The following is a 15,767-nucleotide window of genomic DNA, read 5'->3' on the forward strand; positions in this document are numbered from 1 at the left end:
TGTGGCTGTTTTTCTAAAGGTTATTCAACATTTTCTATCCAACTTTCCAAAGAACCCTAGACTGGATCCAGGCATCCCTGGCACGTTGCTGTCCTTCAGTAAACTCATGAGCAAGTCCACTTTATTTAATACAATGTTTGATCTGCCTGCAACTCTGTATTCTTTTCCTCCTCTTCCTCGGTGTGTGTGTGTGTGTGTGTGTGTGTGTGTGTGTGTGTGTGTGTAAGATGTAGAACTCCAACACGTCAGGGGGATTGAAATCTAAATCTCAAATCTTCTGCCTGGCAGCCTTGCCAGTCTCCAGTATTTTTAGCACAATGAGATTGGCAAAGAAACCACGGTGGTGTAAGTGTGCCAACTGCAACAATCACAACAATTGTAACAATGACAAGAAAATCTTTTAATACAGAGCCCCATGGCAGATCTCAGCTATTAGCAAGAGTTCCGCTCACTTGGGATTGGTCTGAAATGTAAACATGAACTTAGTATGTGAACACACACACACACACACACACACACACACACACACACAGTGGGAGAGCAAGACATTGGAACCAAAGAGCTGACCCCAAAGCAGACTTTCCTAAGTAGACCCTGATGTTCCAATAACCACAGCCTTTTGAATTCAACTTTTAAAATTCATCAGTTCATAAGAAAGTCCAGAATTGGTGTCATTTAGAGAAGGGTAACCCAGTTCTGGGCAGATGTGGGGGTACATTTCTGAAATGTCTCGAACATACTCCTATACTCTTATTGTTTGGCATGTGGTGAAATCTAGAAGCATCCAGCCAAACACTCTGCAACAGCGCCCGTTTTCTGCGTAGGGGCAGCTCTCACCTTGTTCACAGCATTGGCTGAAATCCGTCATGCTGGACCCTTCTGAACACCTCTTGGGGCAGGAAGGCCTTTTCTCATTTCGAGTGCCTGACTTGGAAATTGAATTCTCTCTCCCTCTTTCTCTCTTCATCTAGGCTGAAGGACTGCGAGGGAGCCAGCTGCGCGAGAATAGATTAGGCAAGAAATGATGATTCAGCACCTGCCGCTTCCTGCCATGTGCTAAATGATCAGTTTAGTCTCAATCAGCAGACAGAGAAAGAAAAAGCCTGGAAGAGAGACAAGAAGATTCACACCGGAAAACGGAAGAATGACAGAGATCCGCAACTCAGAAATGTGAGATTAGTGATAAGATTGTGCTGAACAAATATTAGACTAAATGTTTTTGTAGCTTGTTCTAGAAAAAGGGAGCCTGGATGCTTATAAACCACAATTAACCACAGAGCCACCGGAGGTTAAAGTCTGATCTGAGGTTTTACAAATGAGGCACATAAAGTGCTGAGTGGTGCCTGCACTTTGGGAGAGGTTCATTATTATACTCTGTGCCACTCAGATGGAGATAGAAGTCTTTCTCTGCCCAGAATGGGCCGCCTTCATCTTGTGCACTTGGCCCAAGTCCTACTGCTCCTTTAAAAGCCAAGTCTACCTCCTCCAGGAAGTCTTCCTGACTTCCTGCAGCCTGTGGTGAATTCTCCCTGATACTATCCTTTGTAGCTTTTGTCATTTGCTACTTTGTATTGTCTCTCCCCCTTTTTAACATACATGAAATAACTTCAACCTCAGAAAGAGTGCCCTTTGAGGACGTTGTGAACCTGGTCTGGGTGGGGGTTGGGAGTGGTCTGGAGAGTGTGACAGCAGAGCTTTGGGGACAGAACATCAGCCCTGCCATGTGCTATGGGCGTCTCTTGCAAAGCACCTACCACAAAGCAGCTCACTAATACAGAGTTCCAGAAAGGTGGAAAACATAGTAGGATGCGATCCTTTGTAAAGATTAAAGATATTCTTGGGGCACCTGGGTGGCTCAGTGGATCAAGCATCCAACTTCGGCTCAGGTCATGATCTCACAGCTCGTGGGTTCAAGCCCCGTGTCGGGCCCTGTGCTGACAGCTAGCTCAGAGCCTGGAGCGTGCTTCCGATTCTGTGTCTCCCCCCTCTCTGTCCCTTCCCCACTGCCTCTCTGCCTCTCTCTCACTATCTCTCTCTAAATATAAAATAAAGACATACAAAAAAAATTTTTAAGATATTCTCAATGCCATTATGAGTATTTGCCTGTTCCCTGACTTTATGGACAACCTTTGTCGGTTACTTGCAAAGAGGAAGGAAGCCCTGTTAAAGTCCGTTAATCAGGCTACAAAATAAAACTTTTGTGCCTTTCCTTTCACCATTATACAGTAATCATTTCATACAGTTGTTTTTTAAATTTTTTATAGTTTATTTATTTTTTTGAGACAGAGAGAAACAGACCAGCAGGAGAAGGTCAGAGAGAGAAGGAGACACAGAATCCAAAACAGGCTCCAGGCTCTGAGCTGTCAGCACAGACCCTGACTTGGGGCTCGAACCCACAAACCGCGAGATCATGACCTGAACCGAAATTGGATGCTTAACCGACTGAGCCACCCAGGCGCCCCTCATCTATCGTTTTAAGTTGAATTGGTACAGATTATTTTTATAGGTAATATATGAATATATATATATGGAGAGAGAGATGCAGTTTCTCTACCATAAAGAATAGTTTGAAACACACACAAATAACAACTACAAAATACTTGGTGATTTCTGTCTGGATTCTTCAAAAAATACATGTAGGAATCAATGACCTCATCAGAATTCTTATTAAGATACAGATATTATTATACAGCCTCCTGAGAAGTCTTGTCTTTTTGTACATACACAAATTAATAATTATCTCAAGTAAGCAAAAGTTGCTCACGCTCATCCAAAGAATACTTTGCCTTAATTCTTCAATTTTTTCCCCAAACCATCCAGAGAGCTCTTGAGAATCAACTGAAGTTTCATGATATAAGGAAAGGCACATTCGATTCAAAGCACTCATCTTTCAAATGCCAAAAACACGTCCTTATGAGATGACATCTTGGAAAAGATTCCACCTGCTACCCAATGAAAATGTTTCATAGACTATTAGAAGGTTATGGTGTACCAGTCTGGCAGGACCACACAGTGAAGTGGATTCCCTGAATCTAATTCCATTAAGTGCACTGAACACTTGCCTGTCTTCTTCCCTCGAAGGATTCAAATGCGCTCAAATGCTTAACAAGAACTCAGAAACTGAGCTTCCCGTCAGGGTCAGGATGTAGCATTTTTGCTTCACATACAAAGAACAGATTCCTTTCCTTTCTCACTTTCCAATGATCGTGTGTTGGACAGATACAAACAATGAAACTCTGCACTTCCGAAATTCCAGCTTCAGTGCGTACACTGAATAGAACAAAGTGATGGCCACGTGACACTTTTCTGAAGCAAAACACTTCTCCCCAGGAAAAAAAAAAAAAACGTGGTCAGGCATTATATGTTTCCCCCAGTAATGCTAGTCTCTTCTTGACCTTCCTTCCTGCTGCTGTTATATCCTTTGTTACCAAGATAACTTGTTTATAAAAGTGCTTGTATCAGTTACTGAAAACAAGTGACACGTGCCTTTACCTGGGGTGTCTGTAAAAGTAAATGCCAGGATCTAGCAAGAAACTAAAGCAGACCCTCCTTTCTGAATCTTGAGCTCTACTATAAAGAGAATTTGAGCTTTTAAAAATTGTCATTTGCATACAAGAAAGCCCACAGAATAGAAGTTTTGCTCTGGGAGCGTCTAGGTGCCTCAGTCAGTTAAGAGCCAGAGGTTGGCTCAGATCATTATCTCACTGTTTGTGAGTTCGAGCCCTGCATTGGGTTCTATAGTGACCGCTCAGAGCCTGGAGCCTGCTTCAGATTCTGTGTGTCTCTCTCTCTCCCTTCCCCTACTCACTCTTTGTCTCTGTCTCTCTCACAAAAATAAATAAACATTAAAAAATTTTTAAAAAGTTTTGCTCTGAAAACTACAGACACTTTCAATTGGTTTCCTCTTTATGTTCTTTGATCTTTCATCACATTATATTATACTGTTCCTGAAATTAAGAAATATATTCCTGGGGTGCCTGGATGGCTCCACCAATTTAGCATCTGACTTCGGCTCAGGTCACGATCTCATAGTCGTGGGTTCGAGCCCCATGCTGGGCTCTGTGCTGACAGCTAGCTCAGAGCCTGGAGCCTGCTTCAGATTCTATGTCTCTCTCTCTCTCTGACCCTCCCCTGCTCACACTGTCTCTTTCTTTCAAAAAACAACCGAAAAAAACATTTAAAAAAAATGTATTCTTGTATTCATGTATGGTAACTTTTGAAGTTGATCATTTTTCGATATAAACAAATATCAAGTCATTGAAGATAATACATTACATGGCAGCTTTACCTCAGTTTTTACGGATGTATCCATGCATTGCGTTGTCAGGTACAACTGGCACAACTTTCCAAACTCAATTCCCACCCCCTGTTATTTGCTCCATCCACACTGTACTGTGCAAATCCCCAAACAAGCCCCGTTTCTCCTGCGACTCTGGACCCTTACTTAGTAAATTCCTCTACTCACAACACCCGCTTTCCACCCTTTGCCTGGCCAGTTACTACTCATGCCGCGAGTCTCACACTAGGTTTCATTTACCCCACGCAGCTCCTCTGCTGGCCTAGCCCGTATGTCCCCGCAGCCCACTGCACCTCCCCTTCTCATACCACTGATCACACTGCGCTGTAAATGTCTGCATCCTTCTCCAGCTCCCTCCCAAGACCGAGGTTCCCAAGGAAGAGGGACTCCATCTTCTCCCCCATCAGACACCTAGCATCTAACAGAGCTTGGCACACAGTAGATGTACTCACTACATCTTTGTGGAATGAGTAAGTGAATGTGACTTCCATGTGTCTAAATATTTTAGTACATACAGGAAGAGTGGTGAGGCTATATTCCTGCACAGGAAAATGAAGTTGATTAGAACTTGCTTTTTCTCAGGGCACCTGGGTGGCTCAGTAGGTTAAGCATCCGACTCATGATTTCGGCTCAGGTCATGGTCTCGCGGTTCGTGGGATGGAGCCCCATGGCAGCTCTGTGCTATCAGCAGGAAGCTTGCTTGGGATTCTCTCTCCCCCGGCCCCCCCACTCTGTCTCTCCGGCCCTCCCTCACTTACAGTCTCTCTCTCATTCTCAAAATAAAATAAACATTAAAAAAAAAACTTGCTTGGACGCCTGAGGGGCTCAGTCGGTTGAGCATCCAGACTCCTGGTGTCATCTTAGGTCATGATCTCACAGTTTCATGAGTTTGAGCCCTGCGTGGGGCTCTATGATGGCCATACAGAGCTGGCTTGGGATCCTCTCTCTCCCTCTCTCTCCCTGCCCCTCCCCTACTCACGTTGTCTCTATCTCTCTCAAATAAATAAATAAAAACAGAAACAAAAACAACTTGCTTCCTCTCACCCACCACATTCCAGCACACTGCCCTCTCCCCATTCCTTGAATGGGTTTGGCTCTTTCCTGCCTAAATTCCGTCCTCCAGACCATACTGCTAGATGCAGCTTGTCATTCGTATCTCAGCCTGAAGGTCATCTCTTCAGAGTGGACTCCTTAGTCGTCCAGGCTAAATGAACTACCTAGCACTTAATTTCACCTGTTACATTTCTCTGCATGACTCATAATATTAACCTGATATTTTATTTCTGTGTTTGTTTATTTTGTCACTCCACCAGCATCAGAATGTAAGCCCAGTAAGAATGGGCTTATTTGGAACTGTAACCTCAGAGCCTAAAACTTCATGACATATAGTAGATGCTTAAATTAATGAATGGGTGAATGAACAAATGTTTAAAAGATCTAGTAATTCTTCTATCTTTTAGTCAAAAATCACCATGAAAACATTCAGAAAATGCTTTCAAATGATCTAGGAAAACCAATAGGTTTATATACTAGTTACTGATACTGACATTTTTCACTTTGTATTCCTTACACACCTGTCACCATGGAGGACACCAAGGTGTGACACTCTGAAAGGAGGAAATCAAGTTTAGGTGATACTCAGCACACATTGCAGGTGACAGTTCGGGAGCTGGCCGGGGGGAAAGGGGAGTGCTCCTTGGAGAAAGGATCTTGTGTCTGTACCTGGGCACAAAAACACCTGACAGTCTGCCCAAGTTGGCAGGAAGAAATAAATTTCAACTTCTAAAGAGGACCAGAGTCTAGAAGAGGCAAGAAGGTCTTGGTGAAAAAGCTACAGACAGGGAGCTGAGTTCTCAGGAGACCTGAAGGAATTTGAGTTTTACCACAATGTCTAGAATCAACAAGCAAGTTCAGATACTTGCCCCCCTAAGTGTTTCCTGGATCTAATGAGGCAGAAACCCAGCATCTGAATAAATATCTCTCCCACTCGGGAGACATGATGAACCCCAGAACCATCAGCTGGTTCTAAGCCCCAGAAGCAGCACTCAGTGGAGTCAGTGGTATAAAACCCCTGCTCTAAGGGCAAGCTTTGATCCAAAGTACAAAATACATTTTCCTTTAGAGATTCAGAAGCATGCTGCCTCTATCCTTCCAGGTACCCCTGAGAGCTACCAAGTACAGGGACTATCACAGTCACTCTGAGCCCCCAAACCAATAATGGCACAATTAGCCATCCCAGGCTAAGATGAGTGATACTGCACAGGCCAACCTAGGTTTGAAACCAGGTTCCTTCACTTATTAACTGTGTGACCTTGGGCAAGTTCCTTAACCTCTCTGAGCTACCATTTTTCCATGTGTTATAAAATAATGGACGAATACTGTCTCAGAATTATTGGCAGGGCTAAATGAGATACAGTATATAAATACTCAGCTTTATAAGTGAGGTTCAAGAATTGCTGGATATTGTGATTATTATTGTTACTAATAAACAAAGTGGTTGTTACAGAGGTACAAATGTCACAGAATAGGGAACTGTGGCTCAGAATTTTTAGTTATGTGGATTGATTTACAAAAGAGTTACCAAAGAACAGTTCAAAGTCCAAGGTTCAGACTGCTACATGCTGGTTCTTTGCCATGCCCCCTTTTAAGAAATCTCTTTGAAATTTTGGGTGTATAAGCTAATATGGCGTGGTATTAGCAACATGTTATTGCTTCTCTAAAAGGAATTATATTGTATATCCGCAGGATGAAACTCACCACTCTTGGGCTATAATTAGTTCATGTCCATTAAATAGCGGTTGCACAACTTCCTAGTAATTTACTGGTCTCCTAAATTATAAGGCTGCTTTTTGAAAATATTTTTGCCTGCATCATTTTTCCCTCTCAGTCTCATTTAGGTTTGGGTCTCTTAAACCAGACGGGGAGCTAGCTGCTGTGTGCGTATCAGAGGAGAGATTCTAAAGCCGTCCATCTAACGCTATCCTAAGTTTCTTCAACAAGGGAAAAAGAAAATCCTTCTGGCAATTGAGAAAGTAAGAAGGCAAATGAATTAACTCTAACGTTAAAGCCTCTCATTTCTGTACCTCTTCAGAAACACAGTTGTAAAAAAAAAAAAACCTTAGTTTGTATGTGATATTCCATGATGTTTAATTGATTATAAAAGGATTGATTAGATGGAGTGCACACTGTTGAGCAAGAACATTTAAATCAATGACAGATACTCTCCAAAGGTTTTTAAGGAGATCATCACTTAATAATAATAATAATAGTAATAATAATAAAGCTGTGTTAGGCTTGGTACCATTTCCAATGTTACTACAAGAAAATAGACCTTGAAAATCTTAAATTAAAATACATTATGAAAGTGAAAAGCAGAGACATCATTTAAGAAAGAGATAGTGTCTCACATAAAAATGAAATAAATTTGCATTCATTTAGAAAATTTAAAGTAAATCAATAATACATAAATTACTAGAAATTGAACAGCTGGTTTAAAAAAAAAAGATAATTTATACATCCGTTATTTTGGTATTAAACAACCTGACCCAAAACACTACCTGGAAATGGAGGTAAATGCAAAGTGTACTGATTGTCTTAGCTTATCTGCATTCCTAAAATGTACTGATCAACGTAAAGGACATTTAAATGACTATATTCACTCTTCGGTGATGGTGAAGAGGGGCCTCATTCTCATTATTCTCCCATTATCCCCGCCGAATGATACAAGTTTCATTCCCATTTTCTTATCCAATTACATCTTGCTCAGTTCCTCACTAAAATTTATAGCAAACTTTGCAAAGCTTTTGACCTGTATCATCTTATTAAACTTTTATGAAAAATCAATGGAGTTCCATCATATCGGGGGGCTGTTCCTCACACAGCTGTCAGTGGTGAGTGGAGAAGTCTATTTATCCCCAAATCTGATGAGAGAGATTTGAGCTGCAAGAAGGTCTCATTTTATAAGCGAAGTTGCAATAAATAGGAAGTTCTTAGATTTTTCTAAAATATAGCATTTTAAGAATTGCGACCTTTTGAAAAGAAGCCTGGAAGGAACACAAAAGAGTGAGTTTTTAATCGTTTATCTTTTGTTGTTGTTGTTCTCATTGGCTTTGCCCCAGAATGATGCATCAGTGCCTCGACCACACAGAGCCCAGGATGCGACAGGGCTAAGCAGCTGGACAGCACAAGAGGTAAGAGCCCGGCTGCACAGCTGTGTCCGGAAGAGGTAGAGGCTATCCTGGTGTCTGAGCGGCACGCCCTGCTTAGGAGTTCAGGTACACATGTTCCTAACCTCCTCACCCACAACTTCCTATGCGGGGCTTTTTATCATGACACACGGCTTTGAAGAAATGCCAGATTGTCTCTCCTTACGTTGCCAACCCGCAATGTAATCCATTCTCTTCCCCTGCTTACTCCCCAAAGGGCACCAGATTAGATTCCAGAATTTTTGTTGGTAAAATTTATTATTTATTTTGAGAGAGACACAGAGAGCATGAGCGGGGGAGGGGCAGAGAGAAGGGGAGAGAGAGAGAGAGAGAGAGAGAGAGAGAGAGAGAGAGAGAGAACCACAAGCAGGCTCCGCACGGTGAGTGCAGAGCTCAGTGCAGGGCTCGAACTCACGAACTGTGAGATCATGACCTGAACTGAAATCCAGAGTTGGACGCTTAACCTACCTGGCCACCCAGGCACCCTGGTTCCAGAAATTTTTAAATGAAAAATTCAAGTCCAATTCAGGAACTGATTCGGAGTGGGTGTTAGAGATCTCCTCACCCCACTCTGATTCACTGTATAGAAAGCACCGCGCACAGTGCTGTTTTTTCCTGCCCTCTCCCCTAGTCCTGGGCCCATACAGCCAGCCACCAACAAGACACCCCCATCTGGCTGCTCTGTGGGGGCCTCAAACTCGGTTTGCCCAAACTTGACCTTACCATCCTCTTGCTCTACAGCTATCTCAATGATGGGTACCACGAGTCACCCAGTCACTCAGACCAAAACCCAAGATTGAACCTAGAATCCTCTTACCTCTTAAATCCCTAACTTCTCCCCCTCTCTGTACCCCTCAGCTCCCACCTCCATCTTTACAACCAACACAGAAGTCCACAATATCTCTCTTCCAGACCATCACAAATAGCCTCCTAACTTCTCTCAGCCTTCCACCTTGGCCGTAGGAATTCATGATAAACTCTAACATCATAATGATTTACTCCCACCTCCTTCCCAAAAGCAATTCTGACCACATGCTCTTCCCCACTAAAGTCCTTCTGGGTCTCAGGGGTCACCTTCAGAATACGGCCCAGCTACTCTACATGACAGGAGCCCAACTTTCTCTTCAGGCATGGCCTTATTCAGCCTCCATTTTTTGAGTACTCTATATGTGCAAGGCCAAGAGTTTAGTTTTTTTCCAAATAAATGCTGGTCAAACCTATGGATTTACAGACCTCTTACAAAAATGTCTCCCTCAAGAATTCTGGTCCCTGGTGACTTGAGTTTGGTTTGTGTTATATTTGAAAACATAACAAATGATAAGAGACTCTGAAACCCACATGCCACCCTTCTTTTGCCAATGGTTTGTCTCTCCCTTTGATTTTAAGAGTTGCCATGACCTTCCTGAGGAGAAAACAGCTGCACTGAAAAGAAGAATGCCTGAAGTCCACCACCAGGTAATCATCAACTTAAATATTCTAAAGTTGGCTGAAGGCAAAATCTCTGAAGACATCAGAGTTAATAAGATGCAAGAGATACTAAGTAATGGACCTGTTCCTACCTCAGTGGTAGTGCTTAGGAACACGTATTAATGGCAGACAGACTTAGGTTCAAGTCCCCCTCTGCCACTTACTGAGTGTGAGCCCTTGCTACATACTTAATCTCAGTGAGCCTTAGCCTCCTTACCTGTAAATGGTGATACTCATCAGAGTACATGACTCCCAGAGATCACTGGAAGACTGCATGAGAACTTGACATGGAATCCAGCATGAAGTAAGAGTTCAGTAAATGCTAATTATCATTGCTTTTTAGTAAATGTTAATTATTATCAACACATGACCCAAAAACCTTCCCACCAGTTATCATGATTCTCTGTACACAGTAATATTCTTTTTTTTCTTCAATGACCTATTTCCTAGATTATTTTTCTCCATCTATTTGGTCACATGTAAGACAATTCTGCTCAGTTTAACCAGAGTCAAACAGAAGTTAAGATTCTTTTCAAAATAATCCAAGATTCTTCTTTCTCTAAACACTCCTGAAATCTGGCTATTCCCCAGGATTCTGTCCTCGCCCTTCGTCTCGTTGAGGAAGCTCGTCCACTTCTACAGCACAGTGAGCCTTGTTGGCTGCCATGTTCACTTCCTAACAGAATGCCAGTTCCATTCAAGTGCCCATCTCTCCCTCATATCCTTCTACGAGGGAAGCTCCAGACAGGGACCCAAACTCTTCAAGTGAATGGACTTCAGAGTTCTGTGCCTTCTTCTTTTACAAGAGACATTTCCAGTATGTTCTATCTCTTTTTTGGACATTGTTGAATGTGCCCATGAGGGAGGCCTGGAGCTGATGGAGCCATGGGCCATGAGTCAGGGGAGAAGACTGTGTGGAAGCAGGCAGAGTCTGGACTATGCCAGAAAAGTAAGACTGGAGCCTCGCATGGAATGAGCCTGATCACCACCCTTCCTCTGGGTTTTTCCATTTTTCCAAGTTAATAAATCTCCTTTAATTTTTGAGTCATTTTGAGTTGGATTTCTGAGTTACTTGCAGCTCAAAGTATTTTGATTTATGCATGTGGGCTTCAATTACTACCTATAGCTGATAAGCTCCAATTGATATCTTTAGCCAGAAACTTCTTCCTAAGCTTAGACCCATATTTCTGGATACTTCATGCTATAGCACCAACATTTCAAAGATAAATTGAACTCACAATCTTCCTGCAAACATCTTCTCCCTCTCCTATATTCTCTATCTCAGTTGACTAGCACCACTACCAATCCAAACAACCTAGTAAGACTCCCGGGACCATCCTTGCCTCCACCCTTTTCTCCCAGCAGATCTTTGCCCTATCCCTACTTTGTCCAATGGGTCACCATATCCTGTTGCTTGTACCTTCCAGATCTCCATAATGTATACCGCTTCCCTCCCCATTGCCACTGTCTCAATTCACACATTTGTCATTTATTCTCTGGACTAACACAAAAGAATGGTTAATTTCCCCACCCCAGATTGTCACTATCCAATCCAGAGTTATTACAATAACGAATACTGAGCATTTATTGAGCATGTGTGCTAAGAACTATGAAAGCACGTTACATGTATAAACTCTTTTAATCCTTATGACAGCCTTTTGAGTCAGAGTTACTCCCAGACAGGAAAACAGAGACATTCAAGGGATTGAGGAAAGGATTCAAACCCACATAGTGTAATCCTTAACCATCTAACTGCCCCTTTCTAATCATGTCATGTGATCACCTAAAACCCTTCAGAAACCATGCATTTTACCTAAACAGCCTTCAAAGTCCAACCCCTGCCATGCTGGTTGAACCCCATTCTCCCTCTTCTCCCATATGCACTGTGGTTAGTTCCTTAAATTGTTCCCTTACCTGTATAGCATTTTATAGGCTGTTCCCTCCACCAGGAATTTTCATTCCATATTGTGCACATTCAGATGACTAACTCTTATTCATACCCTAAGACTCAGCCAAGTTTCACTGTCTCCCCAACTTTTCCAGATATTAAAAACCAGCCCTTTCCTGCCCATCTTGTTTTTCACATTATAACACGAACGTTTATTGCCTCTCCTACTGAACACTAGGCTTCCTATACTCTGACTTACTCCACCATGTCCCTGGTTAATAGCACTTAGGAGGTCTAATAAACATTTGTAGACTGAATGAATTTATTACATTTGTAGCTGTTCAAAAGACAAAGAGTGCCCAATGTTAACAGGAAGAATAGGAGAATTGACCATTCTTAAGAATTGACCTCTGAATTCTAAAATTATTTTACAGTTTCTAACACATTAGTAAATTACTAAAAATCTGTCAAAACTGAGTACTGAACCAACTAAATATTCTAACAATCTTCATAACAAGTATTTGGAAAAAAGGAATGTATATTAACAAAAGAAAGAGTAGACTCTTACCCCCATGCAAAAGTTATTAAAGTCAAGACTTTCTCAAGAAAAGAGTCAACAAACATCTTGGCAGTGAATCAGGAAAGTCAAATTTAGTTAAAATGATATTATCATAGAAAGAAATTGATCCAGTAGGTTAGTCTTCTAAAACTATTCAGCTCATCTTGATGTACCCACTGAAGGGAATATAATTTTTCTCTGACTCTAACCTTGATTACCATGGGGAAAAGCCTTAAATGGGATGTTCTTTCAGTGATAGATAAAACATGTGTGCTGATGCGTCACACAACATGAGCACGATTCTCCAAGGATTTAAGTGTTTAGTCATTCTATGGCCAACAGAATATCATACCCCATTTTTATGAAGTTATGTTTATAAATGTGGCTGATTGTGAAGCAATTGCCTAGAGCCTGAATTTTTACTGTCTTTTAATCAATTAGCCATATAACACAGAACTAAAACAATTCATTAACATTTTGGTTAAGATAAAAAAAAAAGGAGCATAGGTAGGTAGTACTGTCCAGTATTCTAAATATAAATAGTTCCAAGCTGCCAATAGTGAGGAAACCTTGGAACAATAAGGACACGTGGAAAAAGACGGTGTATTTGTAAAGATGAGACAGAAGAAATTTAAGAAAGTAACCAAATCATAACCAAATCATACAATGTTAGAACTAGAAGACCCCTTACAGATCTTAAGATTTTGATTACTATGTTCCCAAGACCCAGTAAAATCAACAACAAAGTGCAATAATATTACAGCTACAAGCTTTTCAATCCGGTAGAATCTTGTCTTTAGATTTGGATGTTTTCAGCCCTATTCAAATAAGAAAGTGCTGTATTTTTCATTCTTTACAAAGCCATGAAGTCTTTGGGGTTTGTTTTTTTTTTTTTGAAATTACATCTGGATATACTCCCTTGACTTTTTATTACATGTTTACTGTTATCACACCATATATCAGGTATGTTATAGGGAAACCTAGTGTCAGATTAATTCAATCTTTCCAACTTTAATCTTGTGCCCTTTTATAAATCAGAGTGCAATGTGTTGAAAGATTTCCCCATCCATTACTAAAACGCAAAATTATTCCTCTTAGTGTAATAATTAAGGCAGAAGCTACAAATAAATATTGCAAATGTTATAAAATTTAAATAAGCAACAATAAGTGATAATAAGCAACAATCTTCAACCAGAATGTTCATTTTTGTCAGCTTTGCAACAAGACCTATCACTTTTATTCCCCAAATATTTGAGTGACATTTGATGCCCAGGACACCTACGGCCTGCTGATAGGCATAAATGAACAGGGAAAACTTGGAAACCTGGTGGCACTTCATGTTTTTGTTTAACAACAGGGACTTTTTTGAAAGTCAATAAAATTTAAAACAATACAACTTTCATAAAAATGGCTTTATGACATTCAAAAATGTTGGAAAGGATCATATATTTTAGGAGGAATAAAAAAGAAATGAAAATAAGATGTCCTTTCTGTTGTGATAGGATTCAGAAATAAGGTCACCAGATTTATGGAGGAAAAGAATCGACTTCTTATACATAAGTCTAAACTTTCTTTCTAAATTTTAATTTTTTTAAAAAAATGATACCACACTATCTAATAAATACAGGAGAATACAATATAGATCTGGCTTTGGAGAAACAATGTTTTAGTTGACACGATTATAGGGGTACTAGGAAGTTTCTGGGTGCCTCCAGAAAGATCTCTCCCACCACATTACCTGAAACCTAAAATTCTAGAGTTTTATTTCTTTAGCTTAGAATTTTATCTTACTTTAAAATACACAAATAACCCTGGGAAAGGTTGATTGTTAAGCAAACTGTCGTTTATACGAGAGTGTGAACTAGTTTATCTAAACACCAGCAGTGCTGATAAGAAATGGGGGAGAAATGGTACAGAATCTGGATACGTAGGAGGTAGAAGGAAGCCAAAACAATGAGGATGATATGAGTTAAGCTTTAGCTGATTCAGTATTTGGCTGAAGCTAAAGAAATCTCCAAATTTTGACCAATTTAATAAAGACGAAGTGCTAGAACTTCTTCAAACAACTAGGCAGGTTCTAATTGTCCTTGACTTCAGGTTATACACCCAGAGGCCTGGAAGGTAATAAACTTGGCATTCATCTTCCCTATTTCATAGTCTCCCTGACCAGGTTTGTTTTGCAAAGGTCACTTAATTAGTACTCTGGGTAACAGTTATAAGTTAACATTACCTTCTCCTAGATAATGATAGCATTTGGCATGTGCTAAGTAAAACAGGAATTAACAGAATTCCAATGGCTTACTTAAATGATAAATAATGAGCCATTTTAAGGAAAAGATCTCCTGGGGTGTGCGGAAAAACCTGCCGCTGGAGGCGAGCTCCCGGATGTGGAACTCTGCACAGGCATAAACAGGAAATAAAGCAGCTTGCCTTTGCGCGGACAGGCAGGCCTGGAATGGCCTGTTGAACGTGGGCATAGCGCTTGACCCTTGGCGAAGCTGAAGCGCTTGTTTTGTTACTCCATTTCCACGTCTGTAAGATCCATATTTTTCAAAATCTTATCCAGTCCCTCCCAGAACATCTACGAGAAATACCATTACATACCCAGAGCCAATAAAAGTACCTTCATAAGCCAAATTATAGAGGCACAGATGATGTTTTTCATTGTTTTCATGCTGCCTTCCTTTTTCTTTCTTTCTTTTTTTTTTTTTTTTTTTTTTTTTTGAGAGACAGAGGGAGACAGAGCACCATCTGGGGAGGGGCAGAGAGAGAAGGAGACACAGAACCCAAAGCAGGCTCCAGGCTCTGAGCTGTCAGCACAGAGCCTGACGCGGGGCTCCAACCCACGAACTGGGAGATCGTGACCTGAGCTTAAGTCGGGCACTTAACCCACTGAGCCACCCAGGCGCCCCTCATGCTGCCTTCTTAACACAGCATTTAATGCAACTATTATCTCTGAAAAGTTTCAAACTCCTCAGTGCTCTCTAGGGAGGGTCTTCGTGTGTCTTGAGTATTTGCATCGTTGTGTGCACGAAGTACACTGCTCCACATTAACTTTTTTATGGGCAGTATTTTCTTTACACTTAGACATGGAAGGGAAAACTTTGAATTTCATGTGGTAGTGTAAAGGAGCTCTGAAACCCTATAAAAATGTAGGAGATCAAAACCTGTTCCTTACTAAATTTATTGAAATGATCTGACTTCCCAGGACAATTGTGAAGGTGAAGGTTGTGCCCGTGCAACAGAGACGAACCCATGCTTCCCGTGTTCATACAGCTCCATATCCATCTTTCTTCGAGAACGTTAAATGCCATCAGTAAAATTCAGTTCTGTGTCACGGCATATGACATC

The 15,767-nt window shown here is 41.1% G+C and overlaps 1 long non-coding RNA gene across 1 annotated transcript; it reads left to right on the plus strand.

Annotated features, from left to right (window-relative positions):
• Nucleotides 1–996: 996 nt before the first annotated feature.
• LOC115286749 lies at nt 997–8,487 on the plus strand. The gene is made up of 3 exons (XR_003906251.1): nt 997–1,170; nt 7,185–7,329; nt 8,416–8,487. It is a non-coding gene; the product is annotated as an uncharacterized LOC115286749 (long non-coding RNA).
• Nucleotides 8,488–15,767: the final 7,280 nt, after the last annotated feature.

The sequence above is a fragment of the Suricata suricatta genome, chromosome 3, assembly GCF_006229205.1.
Source record: "Suricata suricatta isolate VVHF042 chromosome 3, meerkat_22Aug2017_6uvM2_HiC, whole genome shotgun sequence".
NCBI classification, from domain to species: Eukaryota; Metazoa; Chordata; class Mammalia; order Carnivora; family Herpestidae; genus Suricata; species Suricata suricatta.